The following is an 8,395-nucleotide window of genomic DNA, read 5'->3' on the forward strand; positions in this document are numbered from 1 at the left end:
TTTGTTGATACAGTCTTTTTGTTTGTCTGTTTGGTTGGTTGGTTTTTCGAGACAGGGTTTCTCTGTATTGTTTTGGAGGCTGTCCTGGGACTCGCTTTGTAGACCAGGCTGGCCTCGAACTCACAGAGATCCGCCTGCCTCTGCCTCCCGAGTGCTGGGATTAAAGGCGTGCGCCACCAACGCCCGGCTACATTTACATTCTTAAACCTCGATGCATCATCATAGCTGGCACAGATCAAAGTACAGCCACCGAGTACCAGGGCATCCGAGATTGGAATAGAGATGCTGAGCTCATGGAGCTGCCATCTCTCTTCTCCTGTCTTGATTTCTCTTCCAGTGTTGACCCCATTTCCAGTACAGAATAATATTCCCTACCTAGCAGAGAAGGGCTCTTGAGTCCCTGAATATCTCTGTGTAATTGTGTGATGTAGCTACCCTTGGCCTCCAGAATGTTGCCAAGGGAATAAGGCACCATACTGGACAAATATTCTATGATGAGTAGTCAGCCACACACAGGAGCAAAATACCTGACCCAAAGGAAACGAGAATGCTGGGCAGGCGGGAACAGGGAATCCACTCCAGTCTCCTTCCTGTTAGCCACAGATAACCAGGGTAACTTTTTTGTTACCTATTCTTCCAGTACTTTGGATATACATGAATAAGATTAACTCCTGCCTTAGCTATTTCCAGTGAGCAGCCAAGGACAATCAAATATATGCAGGAAATAAAAGGGGGACATGATTCTAAAACCTGGGAGAAAAATCAGTTCTTTTTTCTTTTCTTTCAATTATTTTCCTCCCTTTATTCTTCTCCTCCCCCACCCCCCTGCTCCTTTCCTGGCATTAGAGTTGAGGGCCTTGTGCACATTAGACAAATGCTGTACCACTGAGTTACAACCCCATCAATTCTTTAACCCAATGGAGGATAATTCATTGGAGGAACAAATGCTTCTCTAACACTAGAAAAAGCAGGAGATACCATAAAGAAAAGATGGGCAAGCTTATTTATAAAAAATAAAACCCAAAACTAAATAAATAGACAAACATCTTTCACTTTTGTTGGGGGGAGAAATGTAATTTACTCTACTCCAAATTATGGTTAACAGTGAAATACAGACTTCAGACTAGAAAAGTGTTTCTAAACACATATTGGCTAATCCATAATGCTTAGTGGCTCATACTTGTAATCCTTGCATTTGGGAGGCTAAAAGAAGAGAACTGCCACAAATGTAAGACTACCCTCTGCTACAAAATGAGACCCTAGTCTCAAAAAAAAGAGGCAATGGTTTAATATTTTCATTATATAAACAACACCTAAAACTCATACCAAGAACCTAACAAATCATCAAGGACATAGATGAGATAGAATATGCCTAGGGCATTTTCTGTCACTAGTAAGAAAAGGGTATAACAAAAAGGAAAGGTCATTTAATAGTCGTTCACAGCTGAACTTTAAATACCATTTATTCGGTGTGTGTGCATGTGTTGCCTGTGGTGTGTGTGTGTGTGTGTGTGTCTGTGTCTGTGTGTCTCTGTGTGTACACCTGTGGAGGCCAGAGATCAACCATGGATGTTTCTCTGTTGCTCTCCACTTTAGTGTTTGAGACAGGCCCTGTCACTGAGCCCAGAGCTCACAAATTGACTAGACTGACAGGCCAGCAAACTTTAGCAGCCACACACTATTGAGCCCAGCTTTTTGGGTTTTTTTTGTTTGTTTGTTTGTCTGTTTTCGAGACAGGGTTTCTCTGTATTGTTTTGGAGGCTGTCCTGGAACTAGCTCTGTAGACCAGGCTGGCCTCGAACTCACAGAGATCCGCCTGCCTCTGCCTTCCGAGTGCTGGGATTAAAGGCATGCGCCACTAACGCCCGGCTGAGCCCAGCTTTTTATATAGGTATTATGGATCCAAATTCAGCCGGGCAGTGGTTTCAGACACTTTTAATCCCAGCACTTGGGAGGCAGAGATAGGCAGATCTCTGTGAGTTTGAGGCCAGCCTGGTCTACTGAGTGAGTTCCAGGAAAGGCTCCAAAGCTGCAGAGAAACCCTGTCTTGACCCTTCCCCAGCCCCCCCCCAAAAAGGATTCAAACTCAGGTCCTCATGCTTATGCAACAGACACTTTACTAACTGAGCCATCCTTCAGCCCCAAGAAATATTTTATGACAACAAAATTATTAGGTATAGTTGCTGGGTGGAATATTCACAGCTTGTAATTGGTGGCGCTATGACCTATTTATAGAAGAATACCTCCTTTTGAGGTTAGGCAGGCATGCTGCATAGTAACTTCAAAGTAACATGCAAACCACAAATTTATTCACAGTGGAGTAGAAAAGAACACCACAGCCGGGCGTTGGTGGCGCACGCCTTTAATCCCAGCACTCGGGAGGCAGAGGCAGGCGGATCTCTGTGAGTTCGAGACCAGCCTGGACTACCAAGCGAGTTCCAGGACAGCCTCCAAAGCCACAGAGAAACCCTGTCTCGAAAAACAAAAACAAACCAACAAAAAAAAGTTCTCTTTGTTTTGTCAGGTGGTGGTGGCGCATGCCTTTAATCCCTGCACTCAGAAGGCAGAGGCAAGTGATCTCTGTGAGTTCGAGACCAGCCTGGTATACAAGAGCTAGTTCCAAGACAGCCTCCAACATCACAGAGAAACCCTGTCTCAAAAAACAAACAAAAAGTTTTCTTTGTTTTGTCTATGTGTCTGTATTCCCCAGCCCCTCTTTTTTGAGTAACACTAACCTTATAATAATAAAAAAAAAAATCTCTTCTAAAAAATGCTAAGCCATGGACTGGAGAGATGGCTCAGGGATTAAGAACACTGACTACTCTTCCAGAGGACCCAGGTTCAATTCCCAGCACCCACATGGCAGCTCACAACTGTCTGTAACTTCAGTTCCAGGTTATCTAACACCTTCATACAGGCATACATGCGGGCACATAAAATAAAAAATAAATAATTTTGTGTCTGGTGGCACAAGTTTGTAATTACAACTACTTGGGGAAGCTGAGGCTAGAAAATCACAGCTTGGGCTAACAAGTGAACTCAAAGCTAGCTGGAGCAACTTGGTGAGACCCTGTCTCAACATAAAAAGTAAAGAGAGGTGTGGGGGGGGTGGCTCAGTAGTAGAGTGCTTGCCTGGCATCTGTGGGGCGCTAGATTTAACCCTCAGTGACAAACTGGGTGTGGTGTCACCAGTTTGCAATCTCATCATCCAGGAGGCCATGGCCCGAGGGTCAGGGGGTTTTGTTTTTAAGAATGATTTATTTTTGCCGGGCATTGGTGGCGCATGCCTTTAATCCCAGCACTCGGGAGGCAGAGGCAGGAGGATCTCTGTGAGTTCGAGGCCAGCCTGGTATACAAGAGCTAGTCCCAGGACAGCCTCCAAAGCCACAGAGAAACCCTGTCTCGGAAAAAACAAAACAAAACAAAACAAAAAAAGAATGATTTGTTTTTATTTCTTTAAAATGATGTATGTGTATGGATCTATGTACATGAGTGTAGGTGCCCACAGAGGCCAGAAGCTTCAGGTACCCCTGGAGCTATAGTGATGAACAGTGGTGAGCCACCCAACATGGGCGTTGGAAACTGGTTTTGGATCCTGTGACAGAGCAGTGCCTTCTCGTAACTGCTGAAGTCTTTACACCCTAGGTCAGGAGTTTGAGGCCAGCCTACATAGACCTTTTCTCAAAACAGCTGTGGCTGTATAGTGTACCAGCTTAGTGTTCAATGATATTTTCATTTTTATTATTATTTTATTTTTTAGTGTTTTGAGACAGGGTTTCTTTGTGTAGCCCTGGCTGCCCTGGAACTCATTATTAGACCAGGCTGGCCTCGAACTCACAGAGATCCGCCTGCCTCTGCCTCCCGAGTGCTGGGATTAAAGGCAGGGGCCACCAACACCCGGCTCATTATTATTATTATATTGATTATGGTGTGTGTTTGTGGTTGAAGGTGTGCAGCCTGAGTGTTGAGGTTTTCCATGGAATCTGGGGATCAAGCTCATGTAATCAGGGTTGCATAACAAATACTGTTACCCACTGAGCACTCACACACACTTTTTTTTTCTGCTTTTTCCAGGCAGAGTTTCTCTGTGGCTTTGGAGGCTGTCCTGGAACTAGCTCTTGTAGACCAAGCTGGTCTTGAACTCATAGTGCTGGGATTAAAGACGTGTGCCACCACTGCCCAGCTCTTTGATTTTCTTTTTGAAGCAGGCTTTTACTCTCTAGCCCAGTCTATTGTGGAATGTCTAAAACTATTTATCGCAGGGTGGCCTTTAGCTTGGGCTGATTATCCTGCCCAGTCTCCCAGATGCTGGGCTATAGGTGTGAGATACATACTTGAATGAATTGAAATTGTTTAGATTTTTGTTGAAAATGTATAAAAAGCTGGACATTTATAAATAGCTCATGCCTGTAACCGCAACACTTGGATACCAGAGGCATGAGGTCCACCACGAGTTCAGTCAGCCTCAGCTACATAGTACATTCCTGGTGGCCAGGACTACATAGTGAGACCGTGTCTCAAAATACCTGACCCCCCAGAAAAGAATAAGATAGGAGGATGAAACGTTCTTTCCTAGACAGCAGATTTTCTAAGAGACTAAGTTTCAAATCATTTCTCCTTTTCTGGAATCCACTGTTTTAGTCATGCTCCATATTTGGGAGTCCCCCACTACCTTTTTGGTGCCTAGTCTCAGCTTATCAGGAACAGTCTGTCCCAGGGAACCAAAGGTCCCTTCAGACTTTCAGTCTCGTCAGACCTCAGCAGTCCTACGGCCAACACAGGCCTCCTCTTGTGCCTTCTGGCCCTCCAGCCTCATGCCTGATTTTGTTATGTACTCATGCAAGAGGACCCAGAGACAGATGTACACTATGGGCCTTTACAGTTGGGACCCAGCTTACAAAACTGACTGGGTGTCAGCTATCTGACCTGGCCCTTCCCCTTTCTGAACCCCAGGTTCCTCATCTTAGACAAATGAGAGCCTTTACTTGCTGGAACATAGTTGCTGTTGGCTTACGGTGGCTCCCCCGCTTTATTCTCACTCTTCCTGATGTTTTCCTCCAGGCTTAAACTTATTTGTTTTTCGTATTTATTTGTGTGTGTGTGTGTGTGTGTGTGTGTGCATGCATATTCCCACCACATGTTAACAGAATCCCACAGATGTCAGAAGAGGTTGTTGGATCCCCTGGAACTGAAGTTACAGGTAGTTGTGAGCATCCTCATATAAGTGCTAGGAACCAAACCTGAATCCTCTGCAAGAACAGCAAGCATTCCTAACTGCAGAACCATCTCTCCAGCCCCTCTGCACATTTGGAAGAGCAGCCTCTTCCTCTTTTCTTCTCTTCTCTTTTTTTTTTCTTTAATGACTTAGTTGTAATCACTGGAAGCAAACTAAATGGAAAACTTACAATAGAGAAGAGACGGATGCATGTCAGGGCTTTCTGCAAACTGAGATGGGACAGACTGGGGGCTGCCCCTCAACCCGATCTTTTGCAAACAAAGCTGCCCATCTACAGTGTTCCTGAAACTCTGGTCCAGGAAAGGAGGGACCTTGCTCACCACTGACTCCAGGCCAGCATATGGAGTACTGGTCACTTCATGTGACCAGAGAAAATGTCATCAGTCCACAAAAGCAGAACTGGAGCCTCCACTGCTGCTTTGTATGTTTGTAGCTTCACAGCCAACGGCTCCCATCTACCCAGCTTTCTCATGTCCATGAGGTACCAGTCTCTCCATTCACACCCCAGGTCTCACAGCTCTCCTGTGTGGCCTTGGCCCAAAGGGCGGTAAGTAGACAAATGATACTGGACCCCAGTTCTGGTATAAGGTACAAGGAATGACCTCTAAAGCCTGGGCCACAGCTCTCCATGGTCATTGTTCAACATCAGTCATGGCCTTAGAATTTTCTGTTAAGGGCCAGGCGTTGGTGGCACACGCCTTTAATCCCAGCACTCGGGAGGCAGAGGCAGGCGGATCTCTGTGGGTTCGAGACCAGCCTGGTCTACAAGAGCTAGTTCCAGGACAGTCTCCAAAGCCGCAGAGAAACCCTGTCTCAGAAAAAAAAAGAATTTTCTGTCAAGGCATGGGCCACAGTCGCCTCCACCACCAGGCAGCTGCTGAGGATCCAGGAGAATGTTGCAACACACTTGTACGGGGTCTTGTAGGTTGGGTTCTCTTCTGAGAGTATCTTCTGGATGGTTCCTCTAAGAAGAATGTGCAGGCCTCTGGGTCTTCCCACTCAGTGATGAATGTAAAGTGCTCATCTCCAATCTTCTTGATTTCCAATAGGCCTGCTCCTATCCCAACATCTTCTCCCAGTTCCTCTCATCCACTGACTATCCATGTCCCACACACTCTAGCAATGTAATTATTGTCTGTCTTCCAGACTCTGAAAGTCTGTGACCCTGGCCTGCATGAGGTAGTGCTCAACTACATCTGAGATGCCCTTTTCTGTGATGACCTCATCAGGCTTCAGCTGGATAATGTTCTCTTCTGCTGGATGTTCTCTTCTTCTATTTGCAGGATTCGGGTGAAGTCTCAATGCCAGTCTGGCTTCTCCTTTCCTGTACTCCAGAGAAGAATTCAAGTTCACAATTTGAGGGTTCTTGATACAGTGGTGTGTTCATGGATGGGTCACATCCTTGTTAATATGGCTCCACATAAGGCAAATGAGTCTTCAGTCATGCTCCCAGGTATCTTTTCCATCTTTGCATACTTCTTGACATAAATTTTCTTTCAGGCATTGACTTCAAACTGGACAGTCTTCACAGCATCCAAGTCAATGTTGCATGACAAAGAAGAGTACTGACTGATGACGTTTGTAGGAATAGACCTATTGGTAATGTTCAGTATCATATTACAGTTATTGACATCAGCAGGGATACTGTTTTTCAGAGAGCTGACCATATCATCCAGTGCCATGTGATAAGCACTGATCACCACTGTGGGGTGTATCTGAACACTGTGGGAAGTGCTCAGCCACATACAGCATTTTTCCTGCAAGAATAATTACTGATATGGTCCCATTTCCAACCTGTTCTCCTAGGTCCTGATAATCTCAATCATACCGTTGGCTGCTAGAATTTTTTTTTTTTTACGAGACAGGGTTTCTCTGTATTGTTTTGGAGGCTGTCGGTCCAGCCCGGCCTCGAACTCACAGAGATCCGCCTGCCTCTGCCTCCCGAGTGCTGGGATTAAAGGTATGCGCCACCACTGCCTGGCGGGTTGGCTGCTAGAATTGAATCTCTTGAAGAATGAATAGCATTGCCATCACTGTTCATCATGATGGCTCCCACTGGGTCCAAAAACATCTTTATCATAGATTTAGGTTACAAACCTGGCTGGATTATGTCTGCAATTGTCTTAGCAGCATTGCTATTCCTGGATTGAATTTTTCTTCCTTATTCATACTTTGTATTCTGACTGAGCATGAGCACTGGATAGCCCATCATGGCGGAGGAACCTCTTCTTCCTTTTAAGACTCTGATAAGCAGATTTGGATGCATTGTACCATTTTCTTTCTAATGCTCTCTCTTTCCCAACTTGGGGCCTAATCACAGCCTTGAGGTTTGTCTTAGTCACTGTTCTATTGCTGAGAAGAGACACCATGACCAAGGCAATTTCAATAAAGGAAATCATTTATTTGGGGGCTTTCATAGACTTTCAGAGATCCATTATCATCACTGTGGGAGCATAGTGGCCTGCAGGAAGGCACCAAAGCAGTAACTGAGAGCTACATCCTGATCCATAGACAGAGAGACACTGGGCTTGTCCTGGGCATTTGAAACCTCAAAGCCCAGCCCCAATGACACACTTCCTCCAACAAGGCTACATCCACCCCAAAAAGAACTCCTAGTTCTTCTTATCATTCTCAAATAGTGCCACTCTCTGATGGCTAAGCATTCAAATATACCAGCCTATGGAGGTCATGCTTATTCAAACCATCTCAAGGCTTTCTCTCAAGTAACCTTATTTATGAAGGCAAGTCTATATCAGGTGTCTTTCTAGGACCAACTGCAACCACTTTATTATTTCCTTTTTTAAAAGGTATATTGAATTTTCTTACTTTTTTTAAACCAGAAGCCATTTCTTTTCTTTAAAGATTTATTTATTATGTATACAGTGTTCTGCCTCCAGGTCAGAAGAGGGCGCCAGATCTCATTATGGATGGCTGTGAGCCACCATGTGGTTGCTGGGAATTGAACTCAGGACCTCTGAAAGATCAGTCAGTGCTCTTAACCTCTGAGCCATCTCTCCAGCCCCTATTTCTTTCCTTATTATGATATTTTACAGATTTTAGGTTGTTGGATCCTTCAGTAATAATGGTGGCCACTTGCATCAGGGGAAGCTGGAATATGGTGAAGTTGAAGCAACAAAACAAAAGCTCTAATTTAAATTT

At 44.9% G+C, this 8,395-nt stretch overlaps 1 pseudogene; it reads right to left on the minus strand.

Annotated features, from left to right (window-relative positions):
* Window positions 1-5,588: 5,588 nt before the first annotated feature.
* On the minus strand, window positions 5,589-7,448 carry LOC101834706 (annotated as a pseudogene).
* Window positions 7,449-8,395: the final 947 nt, after the last annotated feature.

Source organism: Mesocricetus auratus, unplaced genomic scaffold (assembly GCF_017639785.1).
Source record: "Mesocricetus auratus isolate SY011 unplaced genomic scaffold, BCM_Maur_2.0 Super-Scaffold_100676, whole genome shotgun sequence".
Taxonomy (NCBI): Eukaryota; Metazoa; Chordata; class Mammalia; order Rodentia; family Cricetidae; genus Mesocricetus; species Mesocricetus auratus.